Source organism: Falco biarmicus, chromosome W (genome assembly GCF_023638135.1).
Source record: "Falco biarmicus isolate bFalBia1 chromosome W, bFalBia1.pri, whole genome shotgun sequence".
Taxonomy (NCBI): Eukaryota; Metazoa; Chordata; class Aves; order Falconiformes; family Falconidae; genus Falco; species Falco biarmicus.
Window position 1 is genome coordinate 5,195,905 of NC_079310.1, and position 19,679 is coordinate 5,215,583.

The following is a 19,679-nucleotide window of genomic DNA, read 5'->3' on the forward strand; positions in this document are numbered from 1 at the left end:
TTAGTCTGTTTTGTCATTTTGCTGTTGTGTTTTCAATAGTAGTTTCATACGGACATGGAAACGTCTAGTAGCTTATCACCCACTTGGTTTGAAGTGATTTAATTTCACTAGGTGATGTTTTCTATGATTAATAACATCACCAGCAGCACGCTGTTTTACTTAATGTTTGTTGCTGATATGTTTTGTGATGTCCTACTTACTATTCCTAACTATGTGGCCGAGGCTTTGAAAAGTTAATGCACTGCAACACTCTTACAACAACATTTATGAGTCTCAGAGTCTCAGCACTGGAGTTGAAGGTTTTATGTGTTTGAATAACACACTCTTGATTTGCTAAGGTTGGCTGCTCTGTGAAGTTCTGTGTGTGGTCCTAGTTCCATGCTTTACATACTTTCCCATCTTTTTTTTTTTTTTTTTTTAATTTCTCTTCCCTTCTGTTACATATTCTTTTTGCTTCTGCATATATCACTGTACAGTATCCCCCTGTAGCTGTCACTTTTGCTTTTACTAATTGTTCAGGAGGGTATGCTTATGGAGAAGTGCAGTCATTGTCTTTCTATCTTTGTGTTTTGGCTAGGATAGAGTTAATTTTTTTCATAGCAGCTCCTATAGTGGTATGTTTTGGATTTGTGACCAAAACCTGTGTTTTAGTTGCTGAACAGTGCTCGCACAGCATCAATACCTTTTCTGGTTCTCATGCTGCCCCACCAGCGAGTAGCTGGGGATGCACAAAAAGTTGGGAAGGGACATACTGGGACAACTGACCCCAACTGCCCAAAGGGATATCCTATACCATATGATGTCATGCTCAGCAATAAAAGCTGGAGGAAGGGGGGGACATTCGCTGTTACGCTGTTTGACTTTCCAAATCACTGTTGCATGTCATGAAGGCCTGCTTTCCTGGGGATTGCTAAACACTTGCCTGACAATGAAGTCAGGCAAACAAAACTAAGGATTTTTCTTTTTTATTTTGCTTTGTTTGCACACACAGCTGTACTTCACTTATTAGCCTGTCTTTATTTAACCCACAAATTTTGACAGTTTTATCCTTTCAATTCTCTCCCCCCATCTCATTGGGAGGGAAGTGAGCGAGCAGTTGTATGGGGCTTAGCTGCCTACTGAGGTTAACTCACAACGCTTGGATGGAGACCTATCTTAATTTTAAATAGTGACTTGGCTCTTGAACACAGTGGTTTGATTCCAGTAATAGTTTTTAACGTGAATCAAAATTTCTGAAGACTTAATGGTTAGAGATACCATATTGACTAAATTTCTGCTCTTTGGTTTCAGCTCCCTAGTGTGACATAACCAGCATTACACTTCAGTTCTTTAATGGAGGTGAGTTAGATCAGTCCTTATGTAGAAAATAATACTTTCTAGCTGTCTGTAACTGTGTAATCCCATGGCTATAGTAAGATTATCTGTGTTACTGTCTTTTCTAACTGCAGTCAGACAGCCTGGGAAGAAGGGTAAGTTTGATGACCTCTGAAGGTCCCTTCATGTTCTATTTTTTGTCATTTGGTGAAACTTGAGGCAAATAATGTTCTTCCTCTAAAAGCAGCACAATTACTGCATTCCCACTCTTGGTATGCTGCAAATCTGTAGTTTCTCTAGTCCTGGAAGAGTTTGGGAGCACTGCAGAACTTGTGTGAGACCCTGGGGACAGGGTACTTGTACAAAAAGCAGCGTTTGGTGAAGTGTTAGACAAGTTGAAAAGAGACCCTGTGGGACATGTGACTGTATTGGGAAGAGTCATTTTAATAAGGAGTCCACTAGAACATCCCTCTTTATAAGTACTCGTTCAGAAGCAATCCAGGGAGATAATAAAGTACCATATCTGCAACTTGACAAGCTCTATCCAGGCTTAACTTGCTCTTCCTTGAGCTGTTAACTTGATCATCTGGACAGAGATCCTGTTGTAGCATATACCAAAGATTTTTTCCATCTTCCACAGCAACACCAGCTGGAGTTTGGTGCTGAAATGGAGTTGTTATTTGGCAGGCAGGTGCACCTAGACCTAGGAACCGGGAAGTTGCCCTAATCTGTTAAAGTAGACCTAATCACAGAGATTAGGTCTCACTTTGAAAATGGCTTTGCTACCTTAAGGATTTTCATAGGGAACAGGCCTGTGCATCCTTTTTCTGAGCCAATGTGACAGTCTTCAGCAGACAATTATTGATTTAGGTGTTTTTCAGTCTCTGAAATCATTTGTAATATTGAACATCTGTCCCAAAAAGTTCAGTTCTTCTGTACTACTACATAGTGGTAGTAGCTTTAAAAGTAGAAAGCTTTTAGAGAGGTATCCAGTTAGAAACAGTAGAGCAATGTTAGGTTTTTGGTCAGAAATTAACATTACCATGAGAAAATTCTGACATAACTCAACTTAAGAAGCTGAAATCCAACAGTTAGAGAGGAAGAGTCATGCGTTTCTTATCTTCAGGGAAGCAGAATTATAGGCAGGGAATAATGTCTTATAATTTTCTCAGCTTCTTTGCTCATCTTATTTGCTTGTATGATGAGTATTTAAAGAAACAACTTGGAAAGAGTGGAGGCCCTTTAATGATTATTTGTTGTTTTGCATGAGAACACTTCCTCTGCATAATTATTTTAAAATTGCCTTTTCCTGGGTTACTTCATAAGACTGTCTGTGGTATGTGTTTGAGACTAAGTGCTATCTAGGAGAAGAGTAGGAGTTGACATGCCTTTTGTATGCCTATGATAAATGCCACTGTGCTTGTACTAGGTAGGTAGAACACAAATCTGCAAAAAGCAAGAGAATTGCTTGTAACAAACAGTAAAAGGTTTGTGATGTTTTGGAGAGAGGCGATATTTCTAGCTTTAGTAGTTTAGAAAATTATAAATTTGCTCTATGTCAAGCTTTTCCTTTTTTTGTTCTATTGCATCCACGTTCCTGGTCATAAGTATGTCAAAACATTGCAAGACTGTTGTGACATGGGGTGGCTAACAAGGACTTGGCAGTTAATGCAGCAGTTAGCACGGAAGGGGTTGCAGAAGGCACCCAACACTGAGACAGCTGGAGTGGGTGCAGTGATGCACCTGGAAGCGTGCTCTCCTGCCCTGGTTGGAGCAGCTGTGCCTGGCACATGGGAGGCTGGCCCAGACAGAGCTCCAGAGGAATGATGTGGTAGATATTGGGCTGCAGGGAGTCACTGGTACTTCTCCCTGAGCCTGGGGTGGAGCATGACGGTGGCCTTATCGGTTGGGTTCTGCTGTTGAGGTGCTGGGCTTCTGGGTGAAGCAATGGCAGGAGATGAGCAGGCTGCATAACCATAGGGAACAGAAACAGGATATTGACAAGGTCTTTGCAGAGAGTAGAAGAGCACAAACCCCAACATTGCACAGAAGAAGGGACAGCTAGAAACTGTGCTTGAATAAGCAGTGGATAGAGACTCCCAAGATGGGGAGGAATGGAAGCTTGTGACTGCTGGCAACACAAGGCAGGCTTGTTATCTGCCAGCTAATGTGCATTTATAGGTATAGTGTCATGGTAACAGATAAGGAAGAACAAGCTCTGTCAGGGGAAGTGTGGAGACAGATGAGCCTGAACTGTTGTCAGCACTGGAAGTGGTGGATGATAATGGCTGGAGGCTCCCTCCCTGGGGGGGTTGGAGGCACCCATCTGCAGTCTTGGCTCGATGTCTGGAGAGGTTTGTCACTTGCTAGGGACTCACATCCATGGTGTTGTGGAGAGTCGTCTGAGGCTCATTTGGACCTCTGGCCAGTATCTCTTGTTGCCCAACCACATGGGCACCCATGACATTGTGAGGGGTGACCCTGAGTTAATCAAGAGTGCCTTATAGAGGATGAAGGGCATGGGGGCCCAAGTAATGCTCTCCTAAATCCTTCCAGTGAAAGCAAAGGGCTTGTGCAGAAGCACAGACACCCTGAAGGTGCAGCTGGTGTCACTTTTGTTTTGGCCTTTATGACCTCTTTGACCTTCTCTGAGAAATGAGCATTGCTGAGCAGGAATGACAAAGTGGAGCAAGAGTATCTTTGCCAACAGGTCTGCTAAGCTAGTGAGGAGGGCTTTAAAGTGGTTTCACTGGGGGATAGTGACCAAGCCTTCTGAGCAAGCTCCCAAATTCATCTTGCTGGTCTCCTTTGTGGCACAGCAAATACTCCTTTTCAAGGGGAAGTGTTGTAAACTGTTTCACTGCAAATTTATTTTTTTTCCTCCCACCATTTCACCAGTGGGAGTCAAAATTTCAGGCCGTGTAGAGAATATACATTCTGATGGCAGAAAAAAGTAATATATAAGAGTCTGGCCCCTGTCACACAGTCATAGACGCAGGTAGTACAGCTGTATGTCCAGCACTGCCTTCTAGGTGTACTCATAGCTCCCTGCAGACTCGTAGCTCATCTGATCTGAGGTGCGTGTGAGAGAACGGCTGCGGCTTGAGTTTCCGTCATGTCAGTACAGAAGCACGCGTTTATATACACTTTCAGAAGCTGCGCGTTTTAAACAGATTGGTTCTTGAAGCTAAGCCTTGCATACTAGGCAATCCCCGATTGGTGGTTAACTACCAGCAATTAACAGCAAGGTGTTACCTTTCCTTGGCGCCATCCCTCTCCCACTCCCCTGTGCTCTGTAAACATGCCTCATCATGTTAATTGTTGTCTAGACAAGCTCGAGCACATTCCCCTCAGCTAACTGATTGCCACGCGTGGTCCTAGTTTCCAGCCCGCTCCTGCATCTCCCCCTTCCTGTTGCACAAAAAGAACCTTTGAAATCGAACGAGTAAAAACAAGGTATAAGTAATAGAACAAATAAAAAAAGCAACTAAGACATATTATCAGTGTCAAAATAACCCACTGTCTCTGTTCCGTACAATTTTACAATTTCCCCTTTTTGTTTTTGAACAGCTAGTACCAGGTTTGCCATGTTCTGCAGGGCCCTTGCAAACAGGACAGCAACCAAGGTAACAGCAAACAAACAATACTGCCAATTGAGTGAATGGATGCCAAAAAGGCTGACATTTTCTCAGATTTTGATAACATGTTGCTGCAATGGGGCGCCTAAAATCCACGCAGCACATACCATCAAAATCCTCAGAGCCATGTCCTTGAACCAATAACAAAAGCCGTGGCAATTTTGACTCACATTCTTAACTGCCTACCAAACAAGGTGATTTAACTCTTTAATGCTTTCCCTGCTGTTACTCTGGATAAGAGAAGAACCGCTGCGACACGTTCCCATCATAGCCTCCTACTACATTAGCATCTACAGAAAGACAATTATCGACATTCAAAGTGTAAACAATATCAGCTTCTTTTGGATTAACATTATACATAGGTGGAAGGGCACACCAAACAAGAACTGGTTCAGTCAAAAAGTTCGAAACATAGCATGCCTTCTCTGAACATACCTCTGGGGTCATTCCCTTCATTCCCTCTCTTTTTTTATGCAAAGAGAAACACTTTTACCATAACAGAGAAGCCCCTATTTACATCTCTGAGCCCGGACACAAACCGCAGCTGTATGCTCCACCAGGCTCAGGGCAGAAATCGTTCATGTAGTTACATAGCTATATATCTCTACAAGCATGCAGACACCTATTAAACACTAGATAACCATGTTTATCTTTCCTAGTCTCCTTCACAATACCTAGCTGTTCTCTCATCTCTTGTTAGGTCAAATATTCTCCAGCTTCCTCTCCTACATCTCTCTTCAGACATTCTCTATCCTCCTCTTTTTTGCTTGTTAATTGCGACAAGGCAAAGGTTGTGTGTAGCTGGGTGACCATGACCTGATTTATGTGACAATCAACTAAACACTGAATACAGGAAAAAAAAGGTATGGGAGACATAAGGCAAACATCACTAAGGTGGTTAAAGATAATTATAATAAATCCTGTAATACTTTTGAGTCATGCCCCAAAGTTTCCCAGCCGTGAGAAGAGACCAAAGGCATCCCGCCCCTGGCTCTGTTGCAGATCTTTGTTTTAAGGCTTTTGAGTTTTGTATACTTTTGTAAATTAATTCACAGTGGTCACTCAGATTCACGTAACACATCCTATCAAAGCCTTCACACTTGTGTCCCTGTGCTAATAATAAAAATCAATAGCAACTCGGTTCTGTAGCAACATATGATGGACAGAATCAACATCTGTTAATAAGCCAGAAAAAAAAATAGTATTTGTAGTATTACTTTGTTTAGCAAGCTAGCAGCCTAATTTACTAAGCAAGTTAAGAGCGTGTACTATTCTTACAGAAGAGATTAGAGAAGCAAAAATCTGTTATGCTGCATTCCAGAACTCAGCCTGAGAATTACAGTCTGCTGTGAGTTCTGCGTTACAATCATTTGACACATGTTGGGGTTGCAATTGTGAAAGTTGCCCGTTTACAATTTTCATTGGCATTATCACAGCTAGTTGTTTTAAAAGCAACCCTTGAGCTTCCTGATGTTCGACTTGTTGCAAAATATTCTGAAGCCAATCAATAAAGTTAGTATAAGACTCTCTAGGACCCTGCAAGACTGTGGCAAGACTCCCGCATCCTGACTGCTTTAATAGCCATCTCATTCATTTGCAAACAGTTGTCCCTGGCATACCCTGCCTGAGTCACAGAATCGGCACAGTTAATTGCTCCAGCCAACTGCTCATAGTTAACAGCAATTCCCCGATTAAGGTTTTCAGTCAAGGCCACTACACATAGCTCACAGAAATCAGATAACCACATCATAGACTGTATCAGTTAGTACCATACAAAGCAGTAACTTCCAGTCATGCAGTGTGAGTGTATAAGGCTCTGCCATCACTTCAAGAAGGGACATAGCAAATGTATTATGAATCCTCCCTTCCCGCACTGCTTTGCTTAACCCTTTAACAGCCTCGTATTGCACAGGCTGCCACTCTGCAGGTTGATTTGTCTGACAAAATACTGAACATGCCCTAGCGACTCCCAAAACCCATCACTGAAGTGTTTCCCACTTGCATTCCTGCCACCAATCCCTCAGACTCCCTTTCACCCTCCCCCAAAAATACAATCAATGCATCAGGAGAGACGAGGGGGTGGGGAAAAGGTCTAGCTCCTTTTCCAGATCTATAGGACCTGGATCAAAAGGTTTATCAGTGTCAATAAAATCATTGTCTGAGTTGTCCTGTTCCCGTGCTTGGTCCTGTGTTGTGAGGGTCGCTGCAATCAGTGACAGAAGCTTTGGGGGCAGAGGAGGTGTGGACGGAATCACCATCGCTGAAGGTGTCTTGAGAAGAGTTGCGCTGTCGGTGGAATTTACAGCTTCCTCTGGTTTAGCACCGATAGTAGAATTAGTCCACACTTGGCAAAGAGTAGTCAGAATTTGCCACCAAGGTGCTAAATGCATTCCCGACACGGAGCTCCCCTCTGCGGCAGCATCATACAATTGGCTGCTGTATGTACACACTTTCATTCTTTCAAAGTCTCTAAAGTTTCTTGGCTGCTCACCTGTCTCGATGCATACAGGTGTTATCCTCGGGGTTTAGGTTGTCCGCCTGGTCCAGACAGCAAGACGATCGTTCAGCCAAGCCGTCTCCTCCGGAACGCAGCCCTCTTCCACGAGCTGTCTTTTTTATCGACCAGTTCCGTCCCTAATCTTCCAAGGCTTCGGGACACCACCATAGGGGTCACCATTTGAGGAGACTGAGGCACGGACTCCCAGATCTGACTAGAAGACCCTTCATGAGTTCATATATGTCTCTTTCTGGGGACGAAACCTGATTCCCCATTACAGATTTCCCACAGCTCACCTCTCAACTCCGGAGGGATTTCAGGCCGGCTCCTGCTTCCTTTCAGCAGATCATTCAAAGTTCTGTGGGATTCGCTGCATGTCGCTCAGATAGGCGATTCGAGAGCCCTTCACGTCAGATCCTTAAACGCATCACATCGGGGTCACCAATTTGCTACGAATGGAGAGAGGGGACGCAGCTTGATGCAAGCAAATGTCAATTTATTGTACAGAAGCACGAGTTTATATACGCTTTCAGAAGCTGCGCGTTTTAAACAGATTGGTTCTTGAAGCTAAGCCTTGCATACTAGGCAATCCCCGACTGGTGGTTAACTACCAGCAATTAACAGCAAGGTGTTACCTTTCCTTGGCGCCATCCCTCTCCCACTCCCCTGTGCTCTGCAAACATGCCCCATCATGTTAATTGTTGTCTAGACAAGCTCGAGCACATTCCCCTCAGCTAACTGATTGCCATGCATGGTCCTAGTTTCCAGCCCGCTCCTGCAAGTAATTCAAAGTAGCCTGCTGTTTTCCACAGGCACTCAGACCTGTGCAAGAAATGGGCCATAGTCCAGGAGAACTGTTCAGACAGAAACATCGTGCTCCCAGTTGCTGTGTGTCCTAGAGGGCTCTCAGTTCCTCCTCCGTCGTGGATACAGCTGCTGAAGAACAGGCACTAGGAAACGTGGTGGCCTCAAGGCTGAGCATCTCTGTTTACAGAGTATCTGCTTGAGGCAAGGACACACTTTTTGCAGAATCCCCCTGGAGTAGTGGCAGTTCTTGTTTTGTGGGGAAAAAAGGTCTTTGTTTCTGGTAGAATCCTGAAGGTCCTTTCAGAGGAGGGGCATGATCATCAAGATACTCAATGCTTAATGCTTTCATTGCAAGGCACATCACTGTTGATCATCACCTTTTCCTCCATGCACCTTTGTGTTCACTTTTGGTCTTTTTAAACAATTTAGAAAACCAAAACCAAAGCAAAACTCAAAAAACCCTGTATGGTTTAAACACAGTGATAATTAAGAATTAATCACATTTTATATGCTTTACCATTTTTAACTAAGCTCTGTGGGAGGAAGTCTCTCCTTTAACAGGCAAAAATTATTTTTGTGTCAAGGAAGCATACTAGAATGCTGAAGTCTTGATTTTTGATTCACAGGTCCAAAGCCAGATTTTAGTGACTAAATATTCTTTATTGGCAGCGCCGGGTGTACGGGGGATCCTTCCACCAATCGTACACACCCGGAGGGGCAGATTACCTTATATTTATATAATGAAACAATGAATATTCAATTAACGCCTATACATATTCATCACCTGAACCCGCCTACCCTTGCTTCATATGCTAATTAGCTCATCAGTCTTTTATGCTTGCGCAGATTCCTCAAAAATTGTGGGCCGGGGTCTTTAGAATGTGGGCAGTGGTCTATGGGAGGAAGGCCGTAGGTCTTCCTCATGGTGTACTTTTCACCTTAGGTCTCAAAAGTGATGAGTTGGCAGACTTGTAGAAATCTTTCCCAGTGTTTTTTGCAGTACCCCTCATTATTCTACTCAAGGGCATCCTGCTGTCCCGTTATCTCCTTGGTAGGGCAGCTTGCTTTGCAAACAGGGAGGACAGCTCGCCTTGCAGAGATTTGCAACTTCCTTGCCAAAACAGTCTATATAATCTTTCAGACATTTTAACCCTTTTGTCGCTATACAATTACAGGCTCATTTATGCATTACAATGAATACTGGTTTATGAATACAAACTTGACCATATTATTTAAAGCTTATTTACATCATTCCCCCCTTTTCTCGATACAAGCAAATTCCTTTGCTATTTTATCTTTCAAAAGTACAATATAATAAGCATTTGAACAGAATACACACAAGTACTATTAAAACAATCAACAACACTATGGCAGCTAACACCTGTTTTAACCATTGTACTTTAGGTAACCAGGAAGTTAAAGTTGTCCAAAGATTTTCAAAACCCCAGGACACGTCATCCTCACTTATTTCATGTAATACCTTGGTTTGTTTCCATATTTCCTCTAAGTCAGTGGAAACTCTTCCACTTTGGTCCACGTATACGCAACAACTAGTGTTTATAACTGTACACACTCCCCCTCGATCAGCTAACAGCAAATCCAAGGTCATTCTATTTTGTAATACCACTTGTGAGAGGCTGGATATTTCCTCTTGTTGGGCTTTCAATGCATCAATTGTTCTGTTTTCTAATTTCTCTATTATCGCAGATATATTGATAATGTTTTTTTCCAATTCACTCACTCCTAACCAGGGAACAAACCACTGAGCAAAACTATGAAATGCAGTAGGCCTCTCTATTATAGGATTTGTGTTTTCTCGTCTAATCCTCTTAATATGATTTCTTAAGTATCCTTGTGAGAATGAATCATGTACTGTCATATTAGGAACTACTGCCCCCAAGGTGCAGGTTCCCTTCCAATTCTTAGGTAAGACCTTTCGAGCTGTATCATTGCACAGCCAGTACCATCCTTTTCCTTCAGGCGCTGGCCAAGCAGTAGAGCTAACAGACAGTGAAGTACCGATGTCTAAAGTGTTATTACAAAAGGACTGGCTTCCTACATACATTACGGGATTACAATCCACAATTCCCATTCCTTTAGGTGGATTACACCTTTGTACACAAGTATAATACGATTCATGTACCGCAGGACTACTTATTTCTAACTTCAAAATTTCATTGTCCTTGACATTCCAGGAGGTATTTTCCCATAAATTTGTTAACGATACGTTCCTGGGTAAAGGAATTCCTATGAGGGATATTCCCTTGTTCCCATGTTCTGGCATATGAGTACATATCCAGCAATTTGTTTTATTCAAAACCTGGGAAATTCCTTGTATCAGGGACAAATGAGTATTTTGATCCCATGACGTTAAACACAGACCGGGTAACCAACTTACTACAATCACAATTTGGAGAACCGCATTTTGGTGGATCCTATTGGAGTAATGATCCATGGTTTTTCAGGAGCTTTCTTCACTCTTGAATAGTGGATCCAAGCTGCTTGTTCTTTAATCTTGATAGCAGTATGCGTGGTCAACAACACCTGGTATGGTCCATCCCATTTCTCTTCCAGAGGTTGCCCTGCGAAGATTTTTATATATACATAGTCCCCAGGTTTAAAGATGTGTACTGGTTGATCTAGTCCTCTAGCCCTAGTTCCTAAAATCAATTTGTGCACTTTATTTAACTGTTTCTGAAGTGCAATCATATACATATACAAATATTCTGATCCTAGTTGTGTCAAATCTTCTCCTTTAAATGAAGATTGATATGGCCTCCCATACAAAATCTCAAAAGGGCTTAAATTTTCTTTTGTCCGTGGTTTCACCCTAATTCTGAGTAGTGCCAAAGGAAGAGATTGAGGCCATGATAAATTGGCTTCTTGTCCAATTTTAGCTATTTGTTGTTTAATTAAATGGTTCATTTTTTCTACTTGCCCGCTTGCCTGTGGCCTGTAGGGAGTGTGCAATTGCCAATCTATTCTCAAAATTTTACTTATCTGTTGTACTATTTGGGCACAAAAATGAGAACCCCTATCAGAAGACATTGTGGCCAGGATTCCAAAGCGTAGTATTATTTCATTGAGCAAAGCCACTTCCCTTGCTTTATTTGTTCGGCAGGGAAAGGCTTCTGGCCATCCCGAGAATGTGTCAGTTAACACCAACAAATAGCGATACCCCCCTTTTCTAGGGAGTTCTGAAAAGTCAATTTGCCACTGTTGCCCTGGATAATTCCCTTTACCAATTATTCCGAATTTTACTTTATTCTTGGTATTGGGGTTATTGTGTAGACAAATACTACATTGCTGAGTTACTTGTTTTATAGTGGTATATAAATTCCGTCCCACTAATATCCGATTCAAGCTTTTATATAATGTGTCAGCACCCCAATGTGTTTTATTGTGTTCTGTAAGAACTGTGGGCCATATTAAATTGGAGGGTAATACTATGCGGTTATCTTTCAAATATACCCATTCATTTGGTTTCTTTTTACCTTTCAGATCTTCAATCAATTTTAAGTCTTCTTTCGTATAATTTGGCTTTTGGTTTACGTCTATAGCTTGGATTTTACTGTCTGGTATTAAAGACAATACCTTTACGTCGGTTAATTCAGCTACCCGCTTAGCCTCTTGATCTGCCAATCGATTTCCTATCTCAAAATCAGCATTCCCTTTCTGGTGTCCCCGACAATGCATAATAGCTACTTTTTCCGGTTGTTTCACAGCTTCTAGTAATTGTAAGATTTCTTCAGCATGCTTTATTTGTTTTCCTTGAGCGGTCAGCAGTCCTCGTTCTTTCCAGATTGCTCCATGAGCATGTACCACACCGAATGCATACTTAGAGTCTGTCCAAATATTTATTTTCTTTCCTGCTGCCAATTCCAATGCCCGTGTAAGAGCAATTATCTCTGCTTTCTGGGCAGACGTCCCAGGGGGTAATGGTTTGGACTCGATTACCTGTTTAGTGGTTGTAACGGCATACCCTGCCTTACGTTGCCCTTTTTCACAAGCTGCTTCCATCAGTATACCAGGATTCGTCAGCATCTTCTAAAGGTTCCTCCTTAAGATCAGGTTGGCTCGAATACACAGTTTCCATCGTTTCTATACAATCATGTATCACTGGTTCATCCAGAGTTCCGCTGAGGAAGGAAGCTGGGTTTACAGCATTAGTGACAACAATTTCCACATCATCTTGTTCCACTAATATTGCCTGATATTTTAAAAATCTCTGCGGTGAGAGCAAATGGTTTCCTTTTTGTTCCAAAACTGCTGAGACTGTATGGGAGACTAACACTGTCATTCTCTGTCCCATCGTAAACTTTCGAGCTTCCTGTATATTAATAACAACCGCGGCAACAGCCCGAAGACATCCGGGCCATCCTCTGCTTACTTCATCCAACTGTTTAGAGAAGTAAGCTACTGCTCGTTTATAGGGACCCAGTTTTTGTGCTAGTACTCCCAAAGCTATCCCTTGTCTCTCATGAGAGAATAACCAAAAGGGTTTAGAGAGATCCGGCAATCCCAAGGCCGGAGCCTGCATCAGTTCTTGTTTAAGTTGTTTAAAAGCCTTTTGCGCTTCTCCAGTCCAGACTAACTTGGACTGATCGTTCTTTACCAATTCATACAGAGGTTTCACCACCAGTCCATAGTTATAAATCCAAAGACGGCACCAACCTGTCATTCCCAGAAAAGTTCGTAGTTCCTTTACCGTTTGGGGTTCTGGAGTTCGACAAATAACCTCCTTACGTTCGGTTCCCAGTTCTCGTTGTCCTCCTGAGATTTCAAATCCCAGATAAGTCACACGTTGCTGAACCAGTTGGGCTTTCTGTTGGGAAACTCGATACCCATTTAAACCCAGAAAATTAAGGAGACTTATAGTCCATCGAATGCAACTCTTTTTAGTCTCAGTAGCTATTAAGAGATCGTCTACATATTGTAACAAAATCCCCTCGGTGTCTGGAGGCGTCCAAGTTTCGAGTTCCTTGGCTAATTGATTTCCAAAAATAGTGGGGCTATTTTTAAACCCTTGAGGTAATACTGTCCACGTAAGCTGCGTCTTTCTGCCTGAGTCAGGGTTTTCCCATTCAAAGGCAAATAACTTTTGACTTTCCATGGCTAAGGCTAAGCAGAAAAAGGCATCTTTTTGTTGCAGATTGGATGAAAGAGAACGGCCACAGTTCCATAGAAGGACTGTGTGATACAGCTTTTGACATAAGTCTGGAGTGAACCAAGCTAGGCCACAGCGAGAAATTACCAGACTTGCTAGAAATGGAAAATTACCAGGCTTGCTAAAAATGGAAAATTACCAGGCTTGCTAATAAGGGAAGAGAGATAAGGTCATGCTGACCTTGTGCCTAATGTTGTAAATAACTTTGAGGAATTCGCGTAGACAAGAGAGGAAAAAAAAATATATGTAGTTAGCTATCCGCAGAAACCGCAAATAGGAGGACGTATGAAAGTGTAATCCTTTAGAGCTTAGCCAATCAGCAGATGATTTGTAGGCATAATTAACTGGAACTGTATATAAGACATAATCGCGCCGTAATAAATCGAAGCTTGCTTTATCACTCATATTGAGTCGGCTGCTTGCTTCCCCTCGCTCATCAAAGTGGCGCCCGAACAGGGACCCCCAATCCCTGTTCTTCACCGGACAGCGAGGACGGAGAAGCACTGGTAGCAGCGACCAGAGAGCAGAAGATCGGCTGATGCTGGCATCGTACCCGATCCGTGCTTGAGCCCAGGATAATTAAAGAAGGGGTTCGCCATCCGTGAGCTGCTACCCAAGGGAAAAGGCTGCAACAAAGAGGACTTTAACGAGTGCACAATGGAAAAAGAGGTAGCGCTAGCACTTTTACAATGCTTTTTAGAAAAGCGGGGACTAGGCCCTTTAAAAGATCTGGCCGGGTTAATTGCATTAGGTAGAGCAAAAGGATATTTTGCAGATCCTGAGCATATGTTTGAAGTAGAAGAATGGCGTAATTATGGGGATTGTTTATGGGATTCAGTAATTGATGATGATAAAGCTGCTAAGAAATTAATGAAACCTTGGAGAGAAGTTATTAATTGTTTTAAAAGATATAAAGTTGAAAAACAAATGGCAGCAGCTGCTTCCAGCCGACTCGAACGGTCTGACCCGGCTGCTGGGCGTCTTACGGCAGGAGGTGATTATTTTACCCCCCCGCCTCGGGAATCCCTGTTCCTGTTGTCCACCGACCCTCAGACCATCCTCCTCCCCCTCCACCTCTGGAGGAAAAAGCTTGTCCCTCGGCACCACCTCAAGTGGAGGTGCAGGGAGAATCACAAGAAAGCGAAACTGAGGAGGAGACAAGTGACAAAAATGAGAGGGCAGACGATGGGAAGTTAAAGTCTGATTCAGCTAATAGAACTTTTAAACCGCCTTGCCTTCACCCGCAGCCACGACTAATTCGAGTCGGTTGGGACAAAATAGTCCAAGAAGCGATGGAACAAAAAGACTTTGATGTCGTAGCTCAAATTAATCATCAAGCCTATCCAGTAATTTACACTGTTGATAATGCAGGAGTAATGACAGGAGAACATCATACTTTAGACTGGAAAATATTAAATCAGTTACGGAGTACAGTTAATGAGTCAGGTTTACATGGCGAACCTGCAAGACAAATGTTAAACTATATTTGGAGTAGCGGAATGCTTTGTCCAGAAGACATTAAAAATATAATGCGACTCATTTTGAAACAATCGCAACAGTTGTTATGGCAAGCCCATTGGCAGAAACTTTGTGAACTGTCTGTACATATGCCTCGCGCACCGAATGATCGTTTAGCGGGTTTAACAGTAGAACAATTGATGGGAACCGGGCCCTTTGCTTCTGTAGAAATGCAGATGCAATCTGGCCCAGATGTCTTATTAGAGTCTATGAGGCTAGCACGAGAAGCCTTACAAAAAGTCAAAACTACACCGGCTACACCCTCATATATGTCAGTCAAACAAGGAAGGGATGAATCTTTTGCCTCTTTTGTAGATAGGGTTACAGATGCTATTAATCGTGCAGATATGGCTGACTTTATGAAAGGACCTTTGTTAAGACAATGTGTGCTGGAAAATTGTAACTCTTATACAAAAGGCATTTTAGTTACTCTTCCTCTGGATGCCTCTATTGAAACCATGTTAGAGCGAATGAGCAGAGTTCCTGTAGGAGCCCAAGCTCTGTTAGTTGAAGCGCTTAGGGAGGTAGGGGACAATTTAGTTAAGGCTCAGCAGCAAGCATTTGCAGCCCTCACTCCACTGAAACCTCCGGATGAACATCGAGACAGAATACACCATCGAAGGGACTATACATGTTTTCGTTGTGGACATTCGGGTTATACGCGCCGGCAGCGTCAAGAACGCCAAGTATGGTGCCGAAACTGTCAAATGAATAATCATAATACCGCAGCTTGCCGGCGTTCGGGAAACGGGAAGCGGAGCGCCAGGAGTCGCGGCGCGCCGACCCCAATAGCGGCTCCAGCAACCTGCATGCCGATGACTGTCCGCAACCAGCTCCCCAACCAACAACCAACACCTCCCGCCTTCAACCAGCCACAAATTTACGACCAGCAACCCGAGGGAGCCTCGGATTGGATCTGGCAACAGCAATAGATATTACTCTACTTGATAATCGTCCACAGAAAGTTGCCACAGGAATCAAAGGACCTATAATGATAAACGGACAACTTCATGGAGCTTTGCTGCTGGGTCGTTCTTCCAGTGGCCTCAAGGGACTCTTTGTTTTACCAGGACTTATTGATTGTGACTATAAAGGAGAAATTTTTATAGTTGTTCAAACAAGTTTTCCGCCTATATATATTCCTAAAGGTAGTCGCATTGCTCAATTAATACCACTCCAACACTTAACTCACCAAATGTCTGCAATCTCCAATCACGATCGCGGGACAGATGGTTTTGGGTCCACAGGAGGCTTAGCGATGTTGACTGTACCTATGAATCAACGACCACTCGCCCAAATTATTCTTGTACATGGGACTGATAAAAAACACATGACTGCACTTTTGGACACTGGTGCCGATATCACAATCATCGCGCGTGGTCAGTGGCCTTCTTATTGGCCACTGCAACACGTCCCTGGAGGAGTTGAAGGAGTAGGGGGAATAGCGCCTGTTCAGCGCAGTCAACAAAGAATACAAATCATCATTGATGGAAAAACAGCGATACTACATGTTACTGTTATGCCCTTACCGAGTGGAGTGAATGCACTCATCGGAAGAGATGTGTTGAATCAATTAGGAGTACTACTTACTACAAATTCACCTTTTTAGGAACGGTCACTGTCAATTGGACTTTCCCGATTCCTTTGAAATGGCTAACGGAAGAGCCTGTTTGGATCAGACAGTGGCCGTTGAAAAAGGAAAGTCTGCAACAAGCACATTTGCTAGTTCAAGACCAGTTAACACAAGGTCATCTTAAACCGTCAACCAGTCCTTGGAATACACCGATATTTGTAATCCAGAAAAAATCAGGAAAATATCGGCTTTTACATGATCTACGAGCGGTGAATCAACAAATGCAAGCAATGGGAGCCTTACAACCGGGTCTTCCTAATCCTGCTATGTTGCCCACCGAATGGCATTTATTAATAATTGACTTAAAAGACTGCTTTTTTACAATTCAGCTACACCCCAATGACACTCAACGATTTGCATTTACATTGCCATCGGTTAACAGAGAGGGACCTGACCAGCGATTTGAATGGACTGTGTTACCACAAGGCATGAAAAATAGCCCTACCCTGTGTCAGCTATTTGTTGATGCTGCTCTCCAACCTATTCGAAAAGCATGGCCTCATGTTATTATTTACCATTATATGGATGATATTCTATTTGCTCAAAAACAGCCTTTCAGTGAACAACAGGAGACCTTTTCACAACGACAGTTAGAGATGCAAAATCTCGTCATAGCAACTGAAAAGGTCCAGCGTTCACCCGCATGGAAATATCTTGGCTGGAATATTACTCAGTCACAAGTGAGTCCACAAAAATTAACCATTTGTAAAGATCTGCATACCCTCAATGATGCTCAAAAGTTATTAGGTGACCTCCAATGGCTACGCCCAGTAGCAGGCATCACCAATGATGAACTAGACGTGTTACGACCTTTATTAAAAGGAACAGATCCATCTAATCCTATTATTGTTTCTAAGGATCAACAAGTTATGATTCAACAACTCAGTGAGCGGGTTGTAGAGCGTGCAGTAGATCGAATTGACCCTAATCTTCCTGTAGACCTCACTGTGTTAAACGGTCCCTCACACTTTATTGGTGCACTTATACAGTGCAAAAAGAAAAAGGGGGAGACTGTGAGAGTATTAGAGTGGATCTTTACCAAAATGCAACCAAAGACTACCATCCAAGAAAAAACGCAAAATTTGGCAGAAATCATTCGAAAAGGAAGAACGCGAATTTTACAAATTACCGGAATGGAGCCAAATGTCGTGTATCTACCAATACGCAGAGAAGACTTGGAGTGGTGGTTGCAGAATTCATCAGCTTTACAGTTAAGTTTATTAAGTGAAGCTCTGGAGATTAAAGTTGAGCCTTTAAAAGCACCTATATTAAAATGGATTAGTAATTATGACTGGTTAAAGCGTCCGAAACGAAGTGAGCGACCCTTAGCGGATGCTATCACAGTTTATACGGATGCAGGGAAACGCTCAAGAAAAGCAGCAGCAACATGGCACGAGAACAATCAATGGCACCACCAAATCCTTCCTGCGAAAGCAGGAGATTCGTTACAAACTTTAGAGCTAGCTGCTGTTGTATGGGTATGTACCCAATGGATACATGCGAGGTTAAACATTGTAACGGACTCGATGTATGTTGCAGGAATCGTAAGCCGAATTGAAGATGCTCGCCTTAAAGAAGTGCAAAGTCAATGGCTGTTTGAACTCCTTAGGCAACTGTTGTCAGCAATACAGCAGCGCACGCAACCCTACTGCGTTATACATATTAGAAGTCATAAATGGTCTGAAGGTTTGGGGGAAGGGAATGCGCGCGCTGACCAGCTCGTGTCTGTAGCAGCTCCACTAAGCGAGTTTGTTAAAGCACGAGAATCACACAACACATTTCACCAAAACGCGCGGGGACTGCATCGACAATTTGACATTACAATGGAAGAAGCTAGAGGAATTGTACGAGCTTGTCCTATGTGCAGTCATCATGGACCGGGACTAGGTATCGGAGTGAACCCCAGAGGACTTAAAGCCAGAGAGTTGTGGCAAATGGATGTCACTCACGTTGCTGAATTTGGCAGATTAAAATATGTACACGTTACAATTGATACATATAGTAAATTTGTATGGGCTACAGCACAAACAGGGGAACGAGCACTCCATGTAATATGGCATTTAACAAGTTGTTTTGCTGTCATGGGAGTGCCACAGACAATAAAGACTGATAATGGCCCTGCTTATGTCGGTGAAAAAATGAGACATTTTTGTCAAGCATGGGGAGTGCGACATATTACAGGTATTTCTCACTCTCCCACGGGACAAGCAATCATTGAAAGAACACATCAGACATTAAAGCAATATTTACAAAAGTTTGAGAAGATTACAGATGTACAAGAGAGACTTGTTAAAGTTCTTTTTGTGTTGAATCATCTATGTATATTTGCAGAACAGCAAGAATCACCCGCATGGTTACATGGGTATCTTAAAACATGTAAAGATGATGTTCCAATGTTTGTTATGTATAGGGATCCTTCAACTGGTTTGTGGAAAGGGCCAGCAGAAGTAAAGTATGCTGGAAGAGGTTATATGTGTGTACTTACCCCCACAGGGCCGCAGTGGATCCCAGCAAAATGGACCAAAGCAGCAGTGACTGATGCTCCAGTAACCAATGTCAACTCGTGATTGATTTATTAATATTGTTTTAGCTATATTTTAAGCATAATGTTGAGAATTGTTGTGTTAATTAATTTTGTTGTCGTAGTTATAGCTTTTGTGCCTAAATCATTGTTTGATTTGCGAGAAAATGTATGGGTAACTTTAAGTAGAGCTATTAACACAACCACGTTTTGTGCAAGTTTGTCAACCCCTAGCGTACCCTTTTTAACTTGTTTAGTAGGTGTGCCGTTAAATGACTCAGATTGGATCGCCCTTAACCAGTCTCTTAACCAGATGCCAAAAGTTACCATATTGGCTCGAGGTAATAATATGAGCAGCTTTTTTGAAAAATTTGATAACTGGGATGACAAACTCCCTATTGGTCCTAGCCCTCAAGAAATCGAACTAGTCGATTCACTAAATGCCTCTTATTGTGTATATTTGAATTCTTCCCGGTACCCTTGTGCTGGTGAAGCCTCTAACATGCCTTGTAGTACAACTGCTATCACTCCCGTATATCCAATTAAGAATCAGTTTAATTGGAGTGTTTGGTGTAACCATACCA

General features: G+C 42.6%; 1 protein-coding gene and 1 long non-coding RNA gene across 2 annotated transcripts in view; one reads left to right on the forward strand and one right to left on the reverse strand.

Annotated features, from left to right (window-relative positions):
* Nucleotides 1–19,679, forward strand: part of LOC130142147 (dehydrogenase/reductase SDR family member 12-like) — a 38,798-nt gene that overhangs the window by 3,662 nt on the left and 15,457 nt on the right. The window lies entirely within an intron of this gene.
* LOC130142162 (uncharacterized) lies at nucleotides 5,890–7,922 on the reverse strand. Its single transcript, XR_008819315.1, has 2 exons — nucleotides 7,746–7,922; nucleotides 5,890–7,663 (listed from the first exon to the last, which is right to left on the reverse strand). It is a non-coding gene; the product is annotated as an uncharacterized LOC130142162 (long non-coding RNA).